The 24,539-nt window shown below is 38.4% G+C and overlaps 1 long non-coding RNA gene across 1 annotated transcript; it reads right to left on the bottom strand.

Annotated features, from left to right (window-relative positions):
• Positions 1 to 491: 491 nt before the first annotated feature.
• LOC307152685 lies at positions 492 to 8,334 on the bottom strand. The gene is made up of 3 exons (XR_013820033.1): positions 8,109 to 8,334; positions 7,600 to 7,692; positions 492 to 547 (listed from the first exon to the last, which is right to left on the bottom strand). It is a non-coding gene; the product is annotated as an uncharacterized lncRNA (long non-coding RNA).
• Between the last annotated feature and the right edge of the window lie 16,205 nt (positions 8,335 to 24,539).

Genomic DNA, 24,539 nt, shown 5'->3' with positions numbered 1-24,539 from the left:
TAGACGAAATAGTCCCAAATAGCTGATTTTGACTTTCTTTTTAGTACGAAATATCATTCTCTTAATACACCATGGGTGCTGCTACTACCCTTCACATCGCATGTTCCGGCGATGTGACTATTGCTCATGCGCACAGCCCTATATTTTAAACTAATCGGTTAACCGGTTTCAACCGGCTAATGAGGCTCGGTGGTCGGTCAAGAAAATTTTTAGTTTTCGCCATCCCTAGTTACAGGTCATTTTCTGTCGCGTTTCAGAATGAGTTTCACATTGAGAGAGACGGCAGAACGCGCGTCATGTTTATTTTCTTTGTTTTACGGAAAACACAACATTTTGTTTTTATTATGAGTGTACACAAATAAAAGAAGACATTTAACAGCTTTGAATGATGTACAACACAAGTATGTAAAATCAAAATCAACAGAGTATTTTGCACTGATAAAAAAAAAAAACGAGTAGATCACGCCGGCGTGATTGCCGACCTCAGGGGGTTAAGGAAGTAAGGAAACCCAAAAAGGACAACTGCTCTTCTAAGTTGGTTTGAGCTCTGCAATGAAAAACATTGTTTTAAATAAAAACTAGTAGTCATAAGCCACTTTTCCACTGTCAGGCCAGTGCAAGCCAGGGCAAACAGCGTGCCGGGAGAGGGCCAATAGCCTCGGACCTCGAGCACCGAGGCCAAAATCAAGTTGCGTTTCCACTTTTAGGCCAGTAACTCTGCAGTGATTCCCTAAAACCCACCCTTAACATGGCTCCATAGAACAACATCAGACAAACCCACCATTTCACCAGCTGACTGAAAACTAGCTAGATCGCAAAATGAGCATGACAGATGCAAACGTTTGGTCTTTACTTAAAGACTTGAGATTCTAGTATCGATATTTGACCAATGTTTTACAATAAAAATGTTACAGTGACATTAACTCAGGGCTCTACAGTGTGAGTAATTCACTCGCATTTGCGCCTAAAAATAGTTATGTGCGAACTTGAAAAATAATTTAGGAGCACAGTGCGCGAATGACGGGCTGTTCTCAATACATTGAACAACAGCGCGATCGATGAAGCGAAGCATACCATTGAATTCACATGGAAAGAAAGCAAGAGGACGAATCGCGACTGCGCAATTTGAACATAACATGATGACGCGCTTAACTTTATTCAAATGAGAGCGACGATTCGCAACCAATGAGCCAATCACTGAAATAGTGTGGGAATGTGCGGGAACTGCTGGATTTTAAGTGAGAGTCAAGTGACTCCTCCCAACAGTGCTAAAAATAAAGGTGTGAGAGCATGTTATTGACAGTGTCATGTTATAGCCAGATATGATGACGCTACTGCAACACGCATCACGACAGATGAGCGATCTATTCATCAAGCCAACGCGCAAACTGCCGCAAATGAAAGTGAAAGTAAGTCGTAGACGCTCAACACACAATCATATTCATTAATAGTAAAGAAACGAAATGATATTAGGCTACCAGTGCTGCTGTCGCTCTCTCCTATGCTGATTTTGAAATGAGCTTATGATCAATAAAATGCAGCTCATATCTGTTGCTTTTGGTGACGTGAACTCTGCATAGGCCTACATTGAATCTACATATAGCGCGGGAATAGAAGATCCGATTTATTAGGGCTGGGTAAAAAATATCAATTTCTCTATTTCCAGTTGATGAATGAATGTAACATTGTAGCGCGCATCCCATCCAATAAAATCGCAATAATCTTTGTGCTTTGTTACTATTGATATAAAACAAAGTCTCAGATTTCAAATTAGACTACGTCCATTTTCTTACGAAATTCAAAAACATAAATACCGTTTTGGCGCTGTGGCGTGAGATCGCTCTGGCGCAGCTCAGCTCAAGAGCAGCAACATGATCTTTTCTTCCGCCTTAATACCAGTACCGCGCGAAATAAACATGAATGAGCATCTGAAAGTATGTTAAAAGGTAGAATACAACTTATCGAAATCCGTATCATGTGACATGGAATCGCTCAATCAAAACGTCAGTAAATCAGCTTGTAAACAATGTCATTTCACGTCACATTTACCTCAGAAAAAACATATCCAGTGACCATAAACTCGTTAGTCAGCTAGAAAAATTTACTTAAGAGAGGAGCATTTTGCTAAATATATGCACCATATTACATATTCACTATAATTTATGTTCTTCAATTTTGAATGCATGTTTGAATAAATCTGGCAGGTTTTTATGACAGCCCCCATTTAAATGTTTATATTTCTTATAACTTTATTAGGGCTGTACTCAACCAAAGAAAATCTTGGTCGACTGAAGTCCTGAAATTTTCGACTAAAAATCGACTAAAAATGACGTTAGAAAAAAAACGTTAAATTAATTAGATGCGCACTGTGCGCAGTACTTGGTAGCCTTGTTGTCCGCCTAAATGAATTATAAATAAACATAAACAACTAGTAGGCTATTTGCAGTATATTAAATCGTTTTTGACCTAATTATTTTGCACTGAAATGAGTCTGACACTCGAGTCTGTCAGCTCTGACAGCGCTGCATCACGTGCACCTGCGCAATATTATAGCTTATGATTTCCGAAAATAGTACTATGTTGTCAACTAGTGATATCATCACAAGAACTGTTGAGGAATATGCAACATAATTTAGACAATTATTTTTGTCATATGTTATAATAATAAGTTATAACTGTCAGACACTATCATTTCACCGTGCATGTCCTCGCACCGAGCGAGGCTGAACATGAGCTCAGCTTCGCAGCTGAGACACGAATAGACTATTAACTTAAAGCTTTTACTCTTAATAAACACAAAAGGCACGTCCACTTTAATAAAAAAATTATATTTATTAAACAAACCAGATCAAGAGCAGAAACGAAATAAAGTGCATAACTGAAAAATAAAGCATCCTAGGCTCAAAACTAACACAACCAACAGCACAGCGCAATTGCGCATTAGGCTCCAAATAAAAAATAAAAAAGTTAGGTTATCACACTAAAACATTGAAATATGCAAATTCTGATATGTTCATAGCCTACTCAAAACAGACAGGGCAAGCTAACGCAGACAAGTGAGCTTACCACTTTTAGATGATATGTCATGTTTGTCGTCAAGCTGTGGAAAACTGTTGCTTGCAAACTTTGCATTCGACCTTTTTCCTGTTATCAATTTTAACAAAATGCTGCCACACTGTCGATTTCTTTGTTGTTGACATGTTAGAAGAGGACTGACTATTAAACGCTCTCAGAATTAAATAAATAATATTCAGCATCAAACCTTCTACGCTCGACGCTCTCTCTTGGGTTGAACTAATCCAAAAAAGGTGAAAACAAGGGGGGTGTTTTGAAGACAGACTGTTACAGTGAAACAAGGGTACTCTGAAAACACCCCCATTAGCAGTTAGTGCTTTCCACCTGATGAAATGAGCGCGCCTCAGCGCGGCAAAACTGATGAAATAAACGCGGCAGAAAATCGACCAATCAGAATTTTGGTCGAACCAGAACGTATCGACCAACTAATCGACTAATCGACTAGGACAGTACAGCCCTAAATTTTATTAATATAAAAATAAATAAAAGTGTAACTTAAGTGTTTGTATACAAATCAGTTCATTTTTACCTTCAATATTATAGTTGGCTAATGAAGCCTATTGGCTACCACCGACTCCCATAGTTTACAGCATTAGTAAAGAGATTTGTTTTCCTTGAGAAAATTTGCCATGTATTGTACCTGATATCCAAAATAATCAATATTGAATCGAATCGAAATCGAATCGAATTACAAGCTTGTGAATCGAAATCGAATCGAATTGTGAAATTTGTGTCAATACCCAGCCCTACGATTTATATCAGTTTTGCGAAAACACACTTATGTGACTAGGTGTAAATGGAATCGTTTTGATCAGTAAAAATGCATGAAGTGACCAGGTGTAAACAGGCCCCTACACCATAAAAAAAGTCAAGTAAACACTTAGTGAGCTAGATACGCAACACAGTATGAAGCCTATAGTCATTATCTCAAAAGATCAAGTGCAAAAAAATTAAACAAGGAACTCACGCACACTATCAATACTTGCAAATGAGTATCACAATTTTATTAGACCAAGTGCAGACCAAAGACCAAGTGCAGAAACTGAAGTTACGACCAAAACAGTCGAATTGAGAGATTTCTTTCCCTCCATTGACAGCCTACACAACTACCACTTTGATGCTTCGAAAAAAGTTCATAAAAATATCATAAAACTAATCCATATGAATTGAGCAGTTTAATCATCTTTTTTCACTGTGCTCCTATATTTCTTTGTGTGCTCCTACATTTTTTCATTTAGGAGCACATGTACTCCTTGGGAAAAAAGTTAGCGTAGAGCCCTGTAACTTATTAATTTGTGTCAGGTAGAGTTCTCAACGGGCCTGGAAATTACAACCCGACCTGACCCGGCCCGTGGCTTTTAAAGCCCGGACCCGATGTAACCCGACACATCAACATGAATTATCAGCCCGAACCCTGCCCGCGGCCCGACAGGCCGTTTTTTTCCTTTTTTTCTCATACACGTATTATCATGACCAGCAGACGGGAATTCCAATCAACCTTTAATGTTCAAGCCTTTTAACAATACAAACAATACAAACAACTGAAACAATAAACTTTAAATATATAAATAGGCTATATAAATATACATTTTTGATATTTTTGATTTTTGCTGTCATATTTCATCAGCACCTTGCATTTTGAGCATTGCACATAACCTGTAGAAGTTCCATCAGAATCCAGCACCACTCCAAACACTTTTCAGACCTCTGATTTTCCCACTCCTGTAGTAGCGACGGTGAATTCACCTGCGGCAAGTTTACTTTTCACCAACTCCATCTTCTTCTCCAGGCTAAAGGTGTCTCAGGTCTGCCCCCGCGATGCACGTTGCACGCAGCAGCCAGACTTTCTTTACGGTGAACAGCAGCGATGAATAATACATTTTTTTAGTTACATTTTACACTGAGCGGAAAAGATTAAGCCCGAGGTCCGACCCGACCCGAGTCATTTGCTTATATTTTCGACCCGAACCCGCGGGTCCTGTCGGGTTTTTCGGGCCGACCCGTATTTAAGAGTAGGCTGTCTGAACGTTTTCATCTCTTTTTAAATTATAAGATGTGGTTTGTCCTGTCTGTTTAATAACTATAACTGACTGTCACATTAACTTAGCATCATAAGAGCATTTTGAGATGCAAGTACATTTAACCACGTAAACGGAGTCGCTCACAGCCGCATGCTCAAACGCTCTTCGCAAAGCGCGCGTGAGTATTTGAAATTGAAAGCAGCTTCTGTCTGTGATTTTCATATTTTTAATATATAATCCAACTGCATTCCAAGACATATGATGCCTTCGTAGAGCATTTGTAAGTAAAATACCGGCGGGCGAGACCGCGCATTACAAAAGTAACATCACGCAGACCGTGCGTATCTCATATCTTGAGCAATGAAGTCCGCGAATGTCCTTATAATTCGCTTAAACTTTTCCGAACTTTATTAAAGATTATTTCTCGTAAGGTTCGAGTGGTGTCGTGTGTGTGTGTGTGTGTGTGTGTGTGAGACAGAGGAATTAGAAGCAAGCAGAATACGGTTGTTTATAAAGCACACGCGTCATCACGTATCTGTTTTTAAAACTAAGCTCAGACAGAATCGATGGAGAGAATCTATAACACAATATCACATAAATTAAACATAAACTGTTATTTCCTGTAGCCAGGCCTATATGCGTAGTGTGCCAAGTTGATGCTTCATCTGCAATACAGACTGGTTTACTCTCGCGTGTCACGAGACCAGACTGTAATCGCAGCTTTGCGGTTAAACAAATTGCATTTAATCATATCGCGATATTATCGCAAATGCAATTAATCGTTCAGCCCTACACATACCTATTCGGTTGTACCTGCTTCCATGCATTTGCGGTCACTAAACTTAAAAGCCCTAATGGAGTTGTTTTGTTCACTCCTAAAGCTTACACATTTAGAAAAATATTGAGAAAAGATCATATGTTTACGTCACATTTCTTTAGAAAGAAGGAGCATTTCTATTAATTTTCCACAAAATGATGAGATCTGAGGAGGTTTTAATGATCTCTCCCGTCTCACTATATTGTTATCCTTTCAGCTAGAGCAAGAGGGAGCTCACAAGCAGAAAACAGGAGTTATTAGTTATACGAGACTCCCGGAGTATGTGCGTGTTTTTATGACATAGCCTATGTGGATGCATTAGTCCGGTATCAAAAAATGCACAGGGAAGAAAGAGACATAAAAATATGTGCATTTATTATCGCAATGGTTAGCATAAGTAGCCTTTAGCATCACGTATAAATATATATCTGCCTCATACAGTGATCAGAATCTCCATCGAATCGCAACACTCGCTGGTGTCTGAAAGTGAGTTTTGAACTGAAAATTGCTAAAATTGTCTTAAATGTTGAAGTTAGCTGGTAGCCTGATAAAATAACACGATACATTTATTTGATAAAATAAAAAACCTCCAAAAAGCTCTGGCCATTTGCCCCGAGGAAGCCCAGATGAGGCCTGATCAAGCCCTGGAAGTGACAGTGGAAGCGCAACTGGTCCTGGCACGCACTAGCATGCTAGATTTTGACCCGATAGTGAAAACACACCTATGCTGTTGCATGGAAATTTTAATCAATCAGGCATGTGACACTGGAACCATTTTTCTAAAAATAAATGAACATTTACTTACATCATCTTCAAGAGACTGAATCAGGGTTCTCCGATGTCTTAGGCTTGGTACAACCGCAAAAATCCTTTCAGGTACTCATCAAACCCATGGAAAAAGGTCGTCTTAAGGTCTGTGGACACTATGCGTTGAAATTCTGCAGCAATCTAGTAAAATGCCACACCCACAATTAGAATATTACAGTTTTGTTTTTTTTACCAATTGCTAGGACACATTTCTCAATACTTACGTCACCTTTTCAGTTTTCAAAAGAGTATTTACACGTGCAGATTGGCCTGTAGTTTTGGTAATGGTTGTCTGTAAGAGACCAGAATTCATGCAAAGATTGAAAGATATATTCATTGGATTTATTTTGTGCCAAAGCAGTGATAAATTATCCACAGTTTAACCCACATAGACCACTGTTGTGCTTAATACTGTGTAAAGAGTTTTGACAAAGTAACCCAAGTATTGAGAATTAAAAATAAGTGTTTTAAGTTTTAGAATAGGTAGTTAAAAAGACGGTTTATAATGCAAGGCAACACTGTATTACAAAAGTAACCCATGTCTTAGTAAAGAATGCTAACCTGTCTCTGGGTAAATAAAGCAGGCCATCTGCTCCTCACATCTTTAACCTGTTTAGGATCTGTTCACACATAATCTCTAAAATGTAAAAAAACGTATAAAAGGCACATGTGTGAAAGCAACTACATTAACATTAAACCACTAACGTTAACGTTATGCATATTAAAATGGACTCAATGGAAACGGGTCAACGAAAGAGGACGACATTTCTGAGGCAAAATTATAATAAATTTAAACCATTTTTGGACTTTTTGCCGCCTAGGAAATACATTAAAATAATCTTATACAAAACCAGTTGAGATTAATTCAAACTAATTTACCATAAACAGCCTAGAAGAAAATGGCGCCTTCCCGTTCAGCTGTGTTCCAAGTTACGTTGTGTATTGGCAAACATGTTCAAAAGCTCAACACGTCTGAAATATCACATAAAAAGATTAATTTGAACACTTATTGCTTAAGAAGCATAACAGTTCAATCTCTAATACTTACTGCCGTTTCCTTCTCTTAAAGGTAACTTAACCTGAATGCATTTTTTTTTTAAATCGGGCAATAACGTTACGCATTCGTGTTTAATCAAGACGAAAATGAAAAATAACTAAAATGTTATTATTTGTTGGGATTATTTTAAGGCTTCACTAACAGCCTTACTAAACTGTAAAGATAAGAAACACTATTTTAAAATAACCTCAATGGAAACTTCTGGAATTTCTGAGGCAAAATGATTACTTATAGATTTAAACCTTCTTCTGAATTTTCGCTGCCTAGGAAAAATTAAATTACCCTTAGACAAAACCAGTCTATTAAGACATTGCATTTTAAAATTACTTACCATAAACCGTCTTTCCTTGCTTCTGAAGAAGCTGAGGAAAAAATCGCGCCCTCTCGTTCAAGTGTCGTCTGTGTCGTACTCCCGGGCGTCCGGCGCATGCGCAGGGAAAATTAAGACTCAGAGCTCTAGTGAACTATCTATTAGTAGAATCAACTAATGTTTTTATTTTATATCAGTGCATTGCCACCAAGCCATTAGTTTAATAAACCTTAACTAAAAATGTTTTGTTATCTGAACAACATTAGTGCGTCTAAGTTGATTTGACAAAAGAAAATGTTGTGTTAACAAATCATGGAAATAATTTTTTACAGTGTATTAAAAATAGTTTACCAAATAAATAATTTACCAAATAAAAGAAAAAGAAAATTCAAACAAAGTGAAGTACTTTTAATTTCTTAAGTATTTGGTTTTATTTTTTATACAAAGCCCTTTTTGTCGATTTTTTGAGAATAACTACAGATATAAATAACTATATCGTGAAATATATCGTTACCGTGAAACAGAATTTTGGTCATACCGCCCACCCCTACTAATGAGAATTTTTTAATGAGAATTTTTTATTGAAGTATATTACAAACTTTTAATTTAGACCCTAAAGAATCATATTAGCGGGGGGGGCGCTATGGAGTACCGCATGGAGTAGACGTGTTCTGCTGAGCTCCTCTCCTTATTTTGAATTACTTGGTCATTCTTAGAAAATTCTGGGTTTTTTTCTACCGGCATTACTTTATAATTGCTTTTATTGAAGAGCTGTATAATGACTAAGCCAAAAGCTGAAAGGGGAAAGAAGTTGGAAAAAGCATTGAATGAATCTCCTGTTCAGTCGCAGTCGAAGATGGCGGAGCAGGCCGCGGCATCCCCGGGGTCGAGTGGCGAAGCTGACGCGGAATCTACTAGTGTTCTGTTGGCAATACAGAATATGAGCAAAACGATGACTGATCGATTTGATCTTCTGGAAGCATCTTTGGCGTCCACTCAAGCATCTTTAGTGTGCCTCGGGGACAGAATTAAGGAGGTAGAAAATGCTACTGCTGATTATGACCGCCGACTTTCCCTCGTCGAGCAGACGTGCGCTAAAGTTCAGTCAGAGAACAAATCACTCCGAGAGAAATTGATCGATCTGGAGGCTCGCTCAAGACGGCAAAACATCAAAATAGTCGGCTTACCTGAGAAGATAGAGAACGGGCGCCCAACGGAATTTCTGACGAAGTTTATTCCAGACCTGCTGGGCGCTAGCAACTTCTCGGAGCCGTTGAAAGTGGATCGAGCTCATCGTCTCGGGAGGCAACTTTCTGGAGAAGACGCGCGGCCGCGTGTGATGATAGCCCATATTCATTACTTTCAAATGAAGGAAAAAATACTTCAACTGGCTCGTCAACAGTTTCCTCTGCGCTACAAGGGCAGGCCGATACACATTTTCCCCGACCTTCCAGCTGATATAATGAAGCAGCGGCAGGCATTCAATGACGTCAGGAAGCATCTCCGAGAAGCTGATGTGAGAAGCGGCTTCATTTATCCGGCAAAACTGCGCGTCACTCATGGGTCCACTGACAGGGTGTTTTCCTCGCCCGAGGAAGCTAAGGCATTCATCGAGACTCTGTCTTGAAAAGCATGTGATACCTACATGCTGACTTAACATGCTCCGGTACCTGACTTTTATCTAACAGCTAAGTTACTGTTACTCAGACTGGGACATTTAACATTATGACATTTGACCGTTTCCTTTGTTCATAATTTTTTTTCAAGTAATTGGAGAGGGAGTTAGGGCTTTTTAGTTTTAGTTTCACTGTTCCGATGGTCCGGCAACCCCTCAGTGAGTTTTTGGGACGCGTGCTCTCACTTTGTTTGGGAAAGTGGGACGGGGGTGGGGGGGTAGTGTTACTTTTCCGCGAGTTGTGTTTTCTTCTTTTTTTCTCTCTTTTTATTCTCACCAATAATTGTTTTAAAAGGGCGTCAGGCTTGAGCATTTTTTGTTTCCAACTTTTGTATGAATCCTAGTCTATCTTCAAAGGGCAGCGGCATCACTTTTACCAGCTGGAACGTGCGTGGCCTGGGTCATGTGATCAAGCGTGCTAAAATATTTTCACATTTGAAATCTCTGTCCGCTGATGTTATGTACTTGCAGGAGACCCATATTAGGCCTACGAGGGAGAAAATGCTTAAATGCAGCTGGGTTGGCCATATCTTTCAGTCCACGTTCTCTAGCAAGGCAAGAGGAGTTGCAATTTTAATCCGTAAAACAGTTCCTTTCAGACATGTTTCTACTTTGAGTGATCCAAACGGTAGATATATTTTGGTAACTGGTTACATTTATTCGTTTCATGTTACACTTCTTAATGTATATGGGCCTAACTTTGATGACCCCACCTTCTTTACTAAAATATTTAATTTATTGTCTGACTCTACTGATTCACATGTTATTGTAGGTGGTGATTTTAACTGTGTGCTTGATAATGTTTTGGACAGGTCAGCCCAAGTAAGCCAATTACCTTCTGCCTCCATAGTTTTGAATAACCTCATTTCCTCTATGAATCTAGTTGATATATGGAGACTGATACACCCCACAGGTAGAGATTATTCATTTTTTTCTCAGAGGCACAAGTCTTTTTCTAGAATAGATTATTTTTTACTTGACTCAAAACTTATATCAAATGTGATCTCCTCAGACTATCACAACATCTTAATTTCTGACCATTCTCCAACTTCAGTGGTTCTGGATCTTGGCCAAATGATTAAACCACATTGTTGGCGTTTTCATCCTTCTCTACTTTCTGATGTATCATTTTGCCAATTTATTTCTGAAAAAATCTCAGATTTTCTAGATATTAATGATAATTCTGAAGTTACCGACTCCACTTTATGGGAATCTTTTAAAGCTGTGATTAGAGGACATATTATCTCTTTTGAATCTTCAGCCAGACGAGCCAAACGTAGACGCCTTGCAGAAATAGAAGAGGAATTATCTCAATTGGAACCCTCCTATAGAATCTCCTCTAGCCCCTCCACTTTGCAGAATATTCTTAAATTAAAATATGAATACAATACTATTATATCAGGACAGGTATGGGATCAATTGTTGAGGATAAGACAAAAATATTTTGAGTTGGGGGATAAGCCCCATAAATTGCTGGCGCGACAGCTGAGGGGTTTACAAGCAAATAAAGTCATACACAAAATCAAATCAAAAGCAGGAGACATGCTTGTGGATCCTAAAAGTATAAATGATCGCTTTAGAGAATATTATGAACATTTATATACGTCAAAAGCAAAAGGGGACATTTCTAATTGGCTAGGACACTTGAATCTTCCTAAATTAAGTGATGTTGCTCGTGAGGCTTTAAACTCTGAAATTACTATTTCAGAGATTGTTGATTCTATAAAATCTTTCCCTAACGGCAAGGTGGCGGGGCCAGACGGTTTCGGCATTGAATTATATAAAAAATATTCTGGAAAGCTGGCTCCCCTCTTACTGAGGATGTTCACTCATTCTCTTGAAACTCAAAAATTCCCTGACACATTATACGATGCTAATATCTCACTAATATTAAAAGAAGGTAGGGATGAGACTGAGCCCTCATCTTATCGCCCTATTGCATTACTAAATTCTGACATGAAAATTTTTACAAAATTATTAGCTAATAGGTTAAATAAATACATTTCCTCCATTATACATATGGATCAAACTGGTTTTGTTCCTAATAGATTTTCATTTTTTAATGTTAGAAGATTAATAAACATAATATACCATAAATATAAAAAAGGCTCTAAAGTGGCTGCTTTGTGCTTAGATGCAGAAAAGGCTTTTGATCAGGTGGAGTGGCCCTATATGGTGAAAGTTATGGAGGAATGTGGGTTTGGTAGTCGTTTTGTGTCATGGATTAAAACATTATATGCTCACCCAACCTCGTCCGTACTCACAAATCAAGAAAAGTCAAAATCCTTTTTATTGCACCGAGGAACACGTCAGGGGTGTCCCCTCAGCCCTTTACTCTTTGCAATTGCGATAGAACCCCTTGCGATCAGTATTAGAAACCATCCATCTATTGAGCCTATAAAACTGGGAAATGTAGATCATCAAATCTCCTTATATGCAGATGATGTTGTTCTCTTTCTGTCAAATCCTGAGCAGTCTGTCCCTTTGCTGTTAGATCTTATAGAATCTTTTGGTAAAGTCTCTGGATATACCATTAATTGGCAGAAGAGTGAATTCATGTCTTTAAATGCTGATCTTGCTACTGAATTCCTACAAAATCTCCCATTCAAAATTACAGACAGACTTAAGTATCTCGGAGTCGTTTTGCCCAAAAACCCCAAATTAATTTTTAAGTTGAATTTTCTTCAGAAATTAGAGGATTTAAAGATAAACATTAGCAAATGGAGAACTCTTCCTCTTTCTATGATAGGCCGTATAAACGCTGTTAAAATGGTCTCTCTGCCTAGATTCTTGTATCTTTTTCAAAACATTCCTATTTTTCTGACAAAGTCTTTTTTTAAAACATTAGATTCAATAATCTTGCCTTTTATCTGGGGTTTTAAAGCTCACAGAATATCAAAAACACATTTACAGAAACCAAGGATTAAAGGTGGGCTAGGGTTGCCTTGCTTTTTGCATTATTATTGGGCAGCGAATGCAAGGGCGCTTGTTTATTGGCAGGGGGATTATAAAACAGAAATTTCTATTGACACTCCCCCCTGGGTAGCCATTGAAAAAAATGGTGTTAAAAATAGTTCACTTCCAGCACTTCTCTTTTCCAACCCTGTATTACCCACATCTGTTAAGGTGGATAATTTCATTGTTTCAAACTGTTTGAAAATATGGCGCCAAATTAAAAAGGTATGCAGGTTACCTGACACTGCTATTTTTGCCCCAGTATATCGAAATCATGCATTTACCCCCTCTCTATCAGATGCAACATTCAACATATGGAGGCTGAATGGTATTGTTACTTTGGAGGATTTATATATTAACAAACATTTTGCTTCTTTTTCGCAATTAAAAGATAAATTTTCACTACCCACAACACACTTTTTTCGACACTTACAGATTAGGAATTATGTGCGCCATGCAGTGCCTAATTTTGAATCTCTGCCTGAGGAAAGGAGGATTTATAGACTGCTGTTGGGCTCCCCTGATTCCAAACATTTGATTTCAGATTTTGTTTCTGTGTTTTCTGAAGAAATGAGTTATTCTACACGCTCTTTAAAAAATGCTTGGGAGGAGGAATTGGGTATACAGATTGGAGCTGAAGAGTGGGAGGAGAGCCTTAGCAGGGTCCGGTCTTGTTCTATTAATTCCAGACATCAGTTAATTCAATTTAAGGTGATGCATAGATTGCACTATTCAAAATCGAAATTACATAGAATTTTTCCCACTGTTTCTCCTACATGTGACCGGTGTAAATCTGCAGAGGGCACTCTTACCCATCTCTTTTGGACATGCCCGAAGCTTTACGAGTTTTGGTGTAGCATTTTTAAGTGGTTCTCTGACATGTATGGTTTTGTGTTTAACCCTGATCCAGAGATTGCATTATTTGGATATTCTGTTTCTTTGTCAGTCCATACTGTCTCCGTACAAAGCACTATTATTTATGGAATGATTATTGCTAAAAGCATCATTCTAAGACTCTGGAAATTGGATACTGTTCCTCAGTTTAAGACCTGGTTGGCTTGCCTCACTGGAGTGCTCCACATGGAGAGAGTGCGGTATGGTGTTATTGGTAACCTTGATAAATTTTACAATATATGGCAACCATTTCTGGATCATCTTGCCCAACTTAACGCTAAATCTGACCAGTAATGTAGGACATTGTATGCTGTCTGTTCTGCCCTCTACTGAATTCTTGCTTGTTTTCTTACTGAAACGATATACGCCCTGATTGCCTTATTATTTTTTTTTTATTATTTATTTATTTTTTATTTATCATTATATATATTGTCATTATTAATAGTGGATGATATTAATAATTATACATGTTGTTTCTGCTAATATCATCATTCATTGAGTTGTATACATCTTAATGTATTTTGTTTTCTTTTTTGTAAAATGTAAAATCTTAATAAAAATACTTAAAAAAAAAAAAAAAAAAAGAATCATATTAGCTTGTACAAAAATGGCATTATACGACCCCTTTAACAAAGTTGGGAACACGGCGCAACACTGTTTGATAGGGTCTTTTCACTGTTGCACTGTGTGGTGATGCACAGATGTATGAAGATGGACAGGTTAAACTATAATTGATAGCTGTCAAATTATATTACAGTGTTTCCCCATACATTGGTTCACAATATCAAGACTGCCCGGCACAAATAGATTTTCCAGAAGGCTTTGACATTGTTAAATAAACATGAGCACTGCATCAAAGTCAAAACGCAGACCGGGTGTTTGTATATGAATGTATTTGAAGGGAACTGACTGTCTTTAGAAAAGTTTATTTTCATTCAATCTTTCTTTATCTTCCCTGATAAAGCAGCGTTTATGAGCGCCTCCTGCTGGACCTCTTTGTAAACAGCATCATTTTATGGGGTCTTACAAACCTGTATTAACCCTCTGGGGACCAAAAACGCGCCCTGCGTTTTGCTCGTTTTTTTTTTTTTAGCAATGCAAAATAGTGGTCGACCGATATGGGATTTTTAATGGCCCGATGCCGATGGCGATATTGAGAAAGCAATCTGGCCGATTGGCCGATATGAGGCCGATACAATACATGTGAATACAGTAAATGAGAGACATAAAGAATATTGGTGAAACTAAATGAACATTTATTGTACATACTATTTATGCAAAATTCTTTTTGCAATAAAAAATATTTACTAAGAAATTAAAATGTAAACAAAAAGGTAAGGTAACACTTCAATAAATAAAGTTTTAGTGCAGCTTCTTGTCTGCTTTAATATTTACAGTAATTTTTTCAGTCACATAAATAATTACTGCTGCTTACTGCAGGTTACAAATAACATTTATCATTAATGAACCAATCGAAACAATATTCATAAATTAATGACAAAATAGTATGTGAAATTACATACATTTTATGTACAATACATAGTTAAATATAAATCTCACATGGTTTATTTACACTATTTACTTTAAACAGGTTGTTTTACTTCAAGTATATTTACATAATAATGATTTATGTGTTTAGTTTTGCTTGTTTGTTTCTTTAAAATGTTGCAAGCCGTCACATGTATTTGCATGACATACATGAACATATGAAAATGTATACTACACACGATATTACGCCAATCATGGATAAATACACTGCTCAAAAAAATAAAGGGAACACTTTTTAATCAGAGAATAGCATCAAGTCAGTTAAACTCCTGGGATATTGATCTGGTCAGTTAAGTAACAGAGGGGGTTGGTAATCAGTTTCAGCTGCTTTAGTGTTAATGACATTAACAGCAGGTGCACTAGATGGGCAACAGTGAGACAACCCCCAAAACAGGAATGGTTTTACAGGTGGAGGCCACTGACATTTTTTCCCTACTCATCTTTTCGGACTGTTTTTCACCAGTTTTGCATTTGGCTAGGGTCAGTGTCACTACTGGTAGCATGAGGCGATACCTGGACCCTACAGAGGTTGCGCAGGCAGTCCAGCTCCTTCAGGATGGCTCATCAATACGTGCCATTGCCAGAAGGTTTGCTGTGTCTCCCAGCACAGTCTCAAGAGCATGGAGGAGATTCCAGGAAGACAGACAGCTACTCTAGGAGAGCTGGACACGGCCGTAGAAGGTCCTTAACCCATCAGCAGGACCAGTATCTGCTCCTTTGTGCGAGGAGGAACATGATGAGCACTGCCAGAGCCCTACAAAATGACCTCCAGCAGGCCACTGGTGTGAATGTCTCTGACCAAACAATCAGAAACAGACTTCATGAGGGTGGTCTGAGGGCCCGACGTCCTCTAGTGGGCCCTGTGCTCACTGCCCAGCACCAGGGAGCTCGATTGGCATTTCCTATTGAACACCAGAATTGGCAGGTCCGCCACTGGTGCCCTGTGGTTTTCACAAATGAGAGCAGGTTCACCCTGAGCACGTGACAGACAGGAAAGGGTCTGGAGAAGCCGTGGAGAATGCTGCCTGTAACATCGTTCATCATGACCGGTTTGGTGGTGGGTCAGTGATGGTCTGGGGAGGCATATCCATGGAGGGACGCACAGACCTCTGCAGGCTAGACAATGGCACCCTGACTGCCATTAGGTATCGGGATGAAATCCTTGGATCCATTGTCAGACCCTATGCTGGTGCAGTGGGTCCTGGGTTCCTCCTGGTGCACAACAATGCCCGGCCTCATGTGGCGAGAGCATGCAGGCAGTTCCTGGAGGATGAAGGAATGATACCATTGAAGGGCCACCACGCTCACCTGACCTACATCCAATAGAACACCTCTGGGACATTGTGTTTCGGTCCATCTGACATCACCTGGTTGCACCTCAGACTGTCCAGGAGCTCAGTGATGCGCTGGTCCAGATCTGGGAGGAAATACCCCAGGACACCATCCGTCGTCTCATTAGGAGCATGCCCCGACGTTGTCAGGCATGCATACAAGCACGTGGGGGCCATACAAACTACTGAGTACCATTTTGAGTTGCTGCAATGAAATTTCAGCAAAATTGACAAGCCTGCTGCATCATTTTTTCACTTAGATTTCCGGGGTGTCTTTGAATTCAATCCTCTGTAGGTTGATCATTTTCATTTCCATCAAACGATGTGGCATCCTTTCGTTCATAACACATTACCCAGTCCATATTAGTATAGATATCCAGCATGATATTTTTCCCCATTGAGATCTGATGTGTTTTCAAAGTGTTCCTTTAATTTTTTTGAGCAGTGTATATAAAAAAATTATATTTATATATAATATAAATTATATATAAATATATACAGTATATGTATGCAAATATTTCTTAAATATATACATGCATGTGTGTGTATTTATATATACAAAATAATTATACACAGTACACACACATATATTATGTAAACACAAACTTTTATTTTGGACGCGATTAATCGCGATTAATCTTTTGACAGCCCTAATATATATATATATATATATATATATATATATATATATATAGACTCATCCAAAGGATTATTAGGAACACCTGTTCAATTTCTCATTAATGCAATTATCTAATCAACCAATCACATGGCAGTTGCTTCAATGCATTTAGGGGTGTGATCCTGGTCAAGACAATCTCCTGAACTCCAAACTGAATGTCAGAATGGGAAAGAAAGGTGATTTAAGAAAGGTGAGCCGTCGGTGTATGAATGAGTGAGTGAATGGGTGAATGTGAGGCTATATGTACAGCGCTTTGGTGGCCATAGGTCTGTGAAAGCGCTATATAAATGCAGTCCATTTACCAATTACAAGCCGCGGTTCAGCCGCGCGTGACAAACGCTGCCAGTGTGAAAGCAAAACGCGCGTGTCCTGCTCACCAAACGCACTGCTCCTGCGCTGCTTACGTGCCTGCTTGTGAAACCGGCGTAACTCTGTGCCACCGCATAACTATAGATGTGTTAAAAAAATAATGAGAACATATATACATATATTATCCGAGTCCTGATCGGAAGGTAACGTCCGATTCCGATCGAGTCTAAAACCACGTGATCAGAAATGGGGACATCCCTAGTTTAAATGCCACGGCCTACCTGAGCATTGTCTCTGACCATGTCCATCCCTTTATGACCACCATGTACCCATCCTCTGATGGCTACTTCCAGCAGGATAATGCACCATGTCACAAAGCTCGAATCATTTCAAATTGGTTTCTTGAACATGACAATGAGTTCACTGTACTAAAATGGCCCCCACAGTCACCAGATCTTAACCCAATAGAGCATCTTTGGGATGTGGTGGAACGGGAGCTTCGTGCCCTGGATGTGCATCCCACAAATCTCCATCAACTGCAAGATGCTATCCTATCAATATGGGCCAACATTTCTAAAGAATGCTTTCAGCACCTTGTTGAATCAATGCCACGTAGAATTAAGGCAGTTCTGAAGGCGAAAGGGGGTCAAACACAGTATTAGTATGGTGTTCCTAATAATCCTTTAGGTGAGTGTATATATATATATATATATATATATATATATATATATATATATATATATTAGTGGTGGGCATAGATTATTTTTTTTATCTAGATTAATCTCACTGTAATCTTGGAATTAATCTAGATTAAAATGGCTCATTTGAATTCTGCCGAAGGCATTCAGAATATGTGTGCTACCCAAATAATGACTAAAAGGCTGTTTACACCTGGCCACTTCATGCGTTTTCTCAGATCGCGATCGTGAAGAGACCAGGTGTAAATGCCCTCCGAAACGCATTCGAGACGGATTTGAATCCGATCGCTCAAACCACTTCAGGAGGAGGTCTGGGCCGCATTCCAGACGAAACTGGACAAGTGTAAATGCATCTGGTTGTTAAAACCACATATGTAAATTGTACTCCTCCCAAAAATGCTAAAAAAATAAACGTGTGAGAGCGTGTAATAGGCTATGTAATATTATAGCCAGATATGACGACACTACTGGAACACGCATCACCGCAGATGAGAAGCTGAGCATCTATTCATTAAGATAGCAAACTAACGCAAATCCAGTGGTGGACGAAGTACACATACCATGTACTTGAGTTAAAGTAAAGATACTCAAGGTAAAATATTACTCAAGTAAAAGTAAAAGTGCTGCCTTTAAACATTCACTTGAGTAAAAGTACAAAAGTATTTGCCTTCAAATGTACTTAAGTATCCAAGTACTACGATTTTTTTTATGGCTATAATGTCCTATTATAATTTTTGTCACAAGACTCTTGCTTAACTCAGTCTACGTGAAGACTCTAATGTCACTCTTGGCACATCAATCTATTAATAAAATACATTAATTAGTATATATATATTTGAATTGAATACATTTTTTGTGTTTTTAATTTTGGACAAAAGGGGACTGTTCCTGTATAATACATTTACAGTATTTACTGTATATATTTTTCACGAGCGTCTATGGTCATAATTATAAACATCCTAATGTTATGATACATTCACATAAACCTGCACAATGCCATTAAATATATAAATATATATATATATACACACACACACACACATATATATATATATATATATATATATATATATATTCTACGTTATGGGAGCAGCCAATTTCCCTCCAAAATTAAACACCAAAACGTATTAATGCAGTGTTTCTGCTACTCCCCAGAAAAAAATGCTATTATATGCAAGTAATTTTAGTGTCAACGTAATAAGCAATGTTCATTATGCGTCAATATTTACCGATAATTGCTGCAATAATAGCTGCTGCTCTGTGCCCCGCTTAAAATCATTGGCAACGCGATTTGTTTGGAACTATTGAGAGCTACACGAATCACGTGACCGCGCGGCGGTGAGATCACAGTAGGCTTGTTCAACTTGAACCCATAGCTTGAACCGGCGCTGCACACTGCACAGACCAATCGGTGAATGACATTAAAATACCGTGAGAGCGATTCGAGAGTAGACGGCTCTGTATGCTTTTCAATTGACCGGTTCAAGTCGAACAAGCCTATTGTGTCGCAACCTCTTATATAGCCTACTGTCTATGGTCGCAACTCTCATATTTAACTGCTTTGGTTCGCGCTTAGTAGATACCGCCAAGGCAAGTTCAAAACAAAGCATGCACGTTGTAGGCTACTGTGATTGGTGGCTCGTTTGACCAGTTAAGTTTTTATCCACTCATAAATAAAAAGGAACGACTGATTTTGAAAATGTAGTAGAGTAAAAAGTAAGATATTTGACTTTGAAATGTAATGGAGTTAAAGTAAAAGTCTTCCCAAATTTAAATACTTCAGTAAAGTACAGATACGCAAAAAAGCTACTTAAGTACAGTAACGAATTACATTTACTTTGTTACTGTCCACCACTGCGCAAATCAAAGTGAAAGTCACAGACGCTTAACACACAATCATCATCAATCATTAAAAGTAAAGAAATGATCTTACCAGGGATGTTGCATTAATATGCGCGAGGGAGCGAGAGAGAGAGCAAGACAGTTTGAAGACGGTGAGGGTGCGCGCGCGACCGGGCCTCTCTCTGCTCGTTGTTTCAGTAATATGCGCCCTATCGCAAGCACAGCAGTCATGTACATCACTCACCAATCAAATAAGGCTTTGGCGAGACAAAAAATTGCTTGTGAGAGAGACGCGTGAGTGACAGAGAGATGGAGGGAGAGCAGGGAAAGGAAATGCAGCTGAATGAATACGCTGCGTGTTTTAAATTGCGTAAAAAATTTTTTTATAACGAAACGCCACAAATTAGTCTATGTGTGGGAAACACTGGTATAGGCCTACATCCGCGCTAAAATATCAAGGTGAAAGTCATCATAGCTTGCGTAGTATAGACCCAAAGCAAATAGGCACTATCTATTCACTGCTGCCGTAGCAGTTTCAAATAATGTAAAACTAGCATGTTTGAAACGTTAACACATATTCCCTATGTGACGTCTGCTTAGCTGCAGACATGCCTGCATAATCGTACTCTTAACGGCTCTGATCGTAGCCTACTTTGACTAGTGCTGGTTACTTGAAAAATCATATTTCGTGATAGTGTCCTGGACGTGGGGCATTCATTGATAGTAAATGGATGCCCGCACTTCTTCTAGATAGATAGAAGATAGATTAGATTAGAAGATAGATAGATTCTTCTAGATAGATAGCCTCGCACGGGGTAGACACGATGCAAGAAATTACAGGACATACGATTTTGCCTTTTAAAGCACAATCGCGGTGACAAATAGCAATAGGACATAAATGTATGTCATGTAGAATACCAAATATGAGCCCAAATGACCACCCAATATGGAACGGTACGAGCCTCAGCATCAGAGTGTGCTGCAAATAAAAATCTTGCAATGCAAATTAAAAACTCGTGTAGCTATTTATGGGTTGAACCCAGTTATTCATTAGTCAGCTACTTGATGCTTTTCTGTTCTATCTTGAATAACGTGACGCGTCCATAACGCGTTGTTCCCATAACAGAGATGTAAAGGGCTGTTTCTCTGGCTTTTTTCAAGGCTCATAAAAATTGTGGCTTGGCTTGACAAGCAGTCTAATGGTGTAATTCTAACAAAATCCAAATTTTAAACATATTTTATGGGCCTTTACGCGTACACTTCCTATTTGAGCAAATGCAGATGCATGATGAATGAACAATTATTTCAGAGCAAGATCGCCCAGTGTAAAGCCAAACATGATTGGTTGAAGCGAGAACGTGCTACAATTGGCCAGCTCGATGTGGCCGTTATCTGATTGGCTTGAGTAGGCGGTGGGTGGAGTCCACTTATTTGTGGATCTGTCTGCACGTCGACGCTAGAAGTGTGGCAAAATCCACAAATGCGTGAGGAGATTCACAAATGCACAGGAACCGATTCACAAATGTGTGCAGCGATTTACAAATGCACAGAAAGCGGTTCACAAATAAATGCCAGGCAGAGTTGTGTTTGTAAAATAATAAAACATTTGTAAATATTTTATTTATTTGCAAATCTCATTTTATTTATTTGTGAATTTTATCATTTTTTGTGAAACTCTTTACATTTATTTGTGGATCTTAATCTATTTATTTGTGAATTTGATACATTTTTGTGAATCTCTTTACATTTATTTGTGAATATTAATCAATTTATTTGGAATATTGCAACAATAATACCCCCATACATGTTCATGTTCTCGTATTTGAGTCGTGGTTTACGAATGCCCAGAGCCGTTTATTGGGCGCTACGAATGTCTATCAAATGCGCCTGTACGTAGCTCATAGCCAATCGTTTCAATTATACCAGATGACGTATGTAGAGCGACAGAAATTTGATGAGGAAGAAGACGATGGGTCAGAGATTTATGTGTACACAATGGCGTTCAGCGACTTTTGCCGTTTGTGCTGCATTGAAAAGGTAACTTCGCATCTGCTGCCATGTTGGATCCATAGATATAAACAAACTGCTTCGGTGTGTCGCATAGACGTCGTTATTGTCTTGCTGATCCCTCCCCGTTCTGTGATTGGTTCCTTTTTGAGGGGAAAATCTGGTCCATGGTGTCCAGGCTGTCTAGCAGCGTGAATAAAATCGTGCTGCGCGCAAGGCAGCATGGGGATACCCAGGCTAAGTTGTTGCAACAGCATGTGAAAAAAAAAACTACAAAGTTTGCTAGGCCAAAAAGAACGTTAATCTTGCGATGAAAAAATTGACGCCGTTAAAATGGGTTTGCGTTAACGCCGTTAATAACGCGTTTAACTGACAGCACTAGTTTTTACCCTTTCCGGACATGCACTGACATTTGTGCTTATTTCTGTTACTTGTGACATTTTCATGGCTAAAGTCTGATTACACTGTATTTTAGAGTTAGGCGATATGCTCCATTTTCATATCGTCCTATCGTCAGCCTGTGAGATCGGCGATACACGATATTATCGTGAGGGGGGCGGGGCTTACTTATTTGATTATTAACTTGATTATTTACTCATCAATTTGCTTGTTTTATTACTTCGTTTTAAATGAGAATCTTTTTATATTTTGCTAGCAAAGGTGGAGTGTTTATTAATAGGCTAAATCAGGTTATTTCCTGGTATAGTGAGGTAAAAAAAGATCCTAATCATTCTTGTATCTGACTCGGAGTATTTCAACATGTCAGCGGGAAATTTACGGACACATTATCCTCTCATGCCGTTACAGATGCAGCATTTTGACTGTAGGCTACTTCTGCACGAGATGAGAACACGTTTTAATTTATTGGGTCAAGAAAGAGTTCGGAGTCTGCGATATATGTCCTCCTACCAGTGCTCTCTCTGTCTGGATGCACTTCACTTATGCGCACCGCACTTCAATAAGCCCAAATAACGTGGGTTTTAAATGCCGGGAGAAATCAGAGGCAAAAATCTAAAAGTCGATCGGTTACACTTAAACTTATGACTTGACTCTGATAAAGGAAAACGGGTTAATGCGTTTACATGACCACATGCATTGTCAGTTTATTCAGCATAATCGAGTTAATAACGTGCATGTAAACGCGATCATTCCCTGAAAACGAAAGCAGAAACTGACTGAGCTTTCACTGCATTAACGGCGCGTTCTCTCAGAGACGACGGTGGATATAACGGTAGTCGGTAGGCTACAGCAACTATCTTAATTTACTGGCTTAATATTTCTCTTGTGGACTTACATTATTGACAGCGAAAAAATTAGAAGAATATTTCTTGTTAAACAAGTTTGAAGTTGCTTGTGATTTTCACAGATGGCAGAGTTTCACAGTTGCTTCGTGAACTAAAGACTTTTATTAGGCCTAGGCGGCCTATATAATTTTATTGATATTATTATTATAATTAATATTTTGTAATTGTATTGTTTTTAGTGTTATTAGTGTCATTAAATATTTTGTTAATGTGCTATGGAAACAAAATACTGACGAACAACGATGCCGCGTCTTCATCTTGACTCTGTATAAGAATGATGCGTCTGTTAAAACAAGCACTCTTGACAATTTGTGAATGGATCACCTTGCAATTAAATTTCGTTGTGGGGTGTAGTTTTTTTTAGTCTGTTTTAAAAAGATTTTCTTTGAGCAGTCCTCATACGCGCGTGATGTCGCAAGTGTGGTTATGTGGTGATGTCGTTATGAATTTAGGCAAGGCAAATATAATTGTAGTTCCTAATTAATTTAATAACTATACTAGCTTCATAATAATAATAATAATAATTTAATACTTTAATGGGAAAACGAGCCAATTATCGTATTGATATCGTCAAAGGCATCTGCCATACTATCGTCTATCGGCACAACCCTACTGTATTTAGCACAAACTCTGCTACAATAATATATCAGCAGCATGTATGTAAAAGTTTGTAGTTTTGAGATAATGACATTTATGCGTGGTTTGTGAAAAAACAAAAAAAAATGTCACTGAAATAAGGTCATGAAACCCATACTGATTATTTCTTCATAAGACTTTTGAAAATTGTATCAAGTAGCCTAGAATGTTTGCTTCAAAACTATGTGAAAATCATACTGACTACTCATTCAGATAAGACAATATATTGATTTAAAATTTGTAAGACGTGTTTTGTGTAAGAAAGCTTTATGTGAGGAGGCGTGAATCATCATGCATATTGATGTGTTTCACACCTGAGAAAGACAAAGACCCTCCCCTAATGGCCCTATTAGATGCTCTCAGGCCCTGTCATTCTGATCAACCTTGCACAAAGAATGAGGAGATTTAAAAAAGAATGGCTTTTTGATTGTTTGGATTTATTTACAACACAACATAATCCAAAGATACACAATAAAGGACAAAAAAGCACATTATTGAACACAATGATCTAAAGACAGAGACTTAACCAGTCACACACCTTTGTGCCCATCCTGAAACATAGTACATACCTGTC

The sequence above is a fragment of the Squalius cephalus genome (genome assembly GCF_949319135.1).
Source record: "Squalius cephalus genome assembly, chromosome: 24".
NCBI lineage: Eukaryota > Metazoa > Chordata > Actinopteri > Cypriniformes > Leuciscidae > Squalius > Squalius cephalus.
The sequence above is the reverse complement of the archived record's forward strand: the minus strand, read 5'-3'. Positions and strand labels throughout refer to the sequence as shown.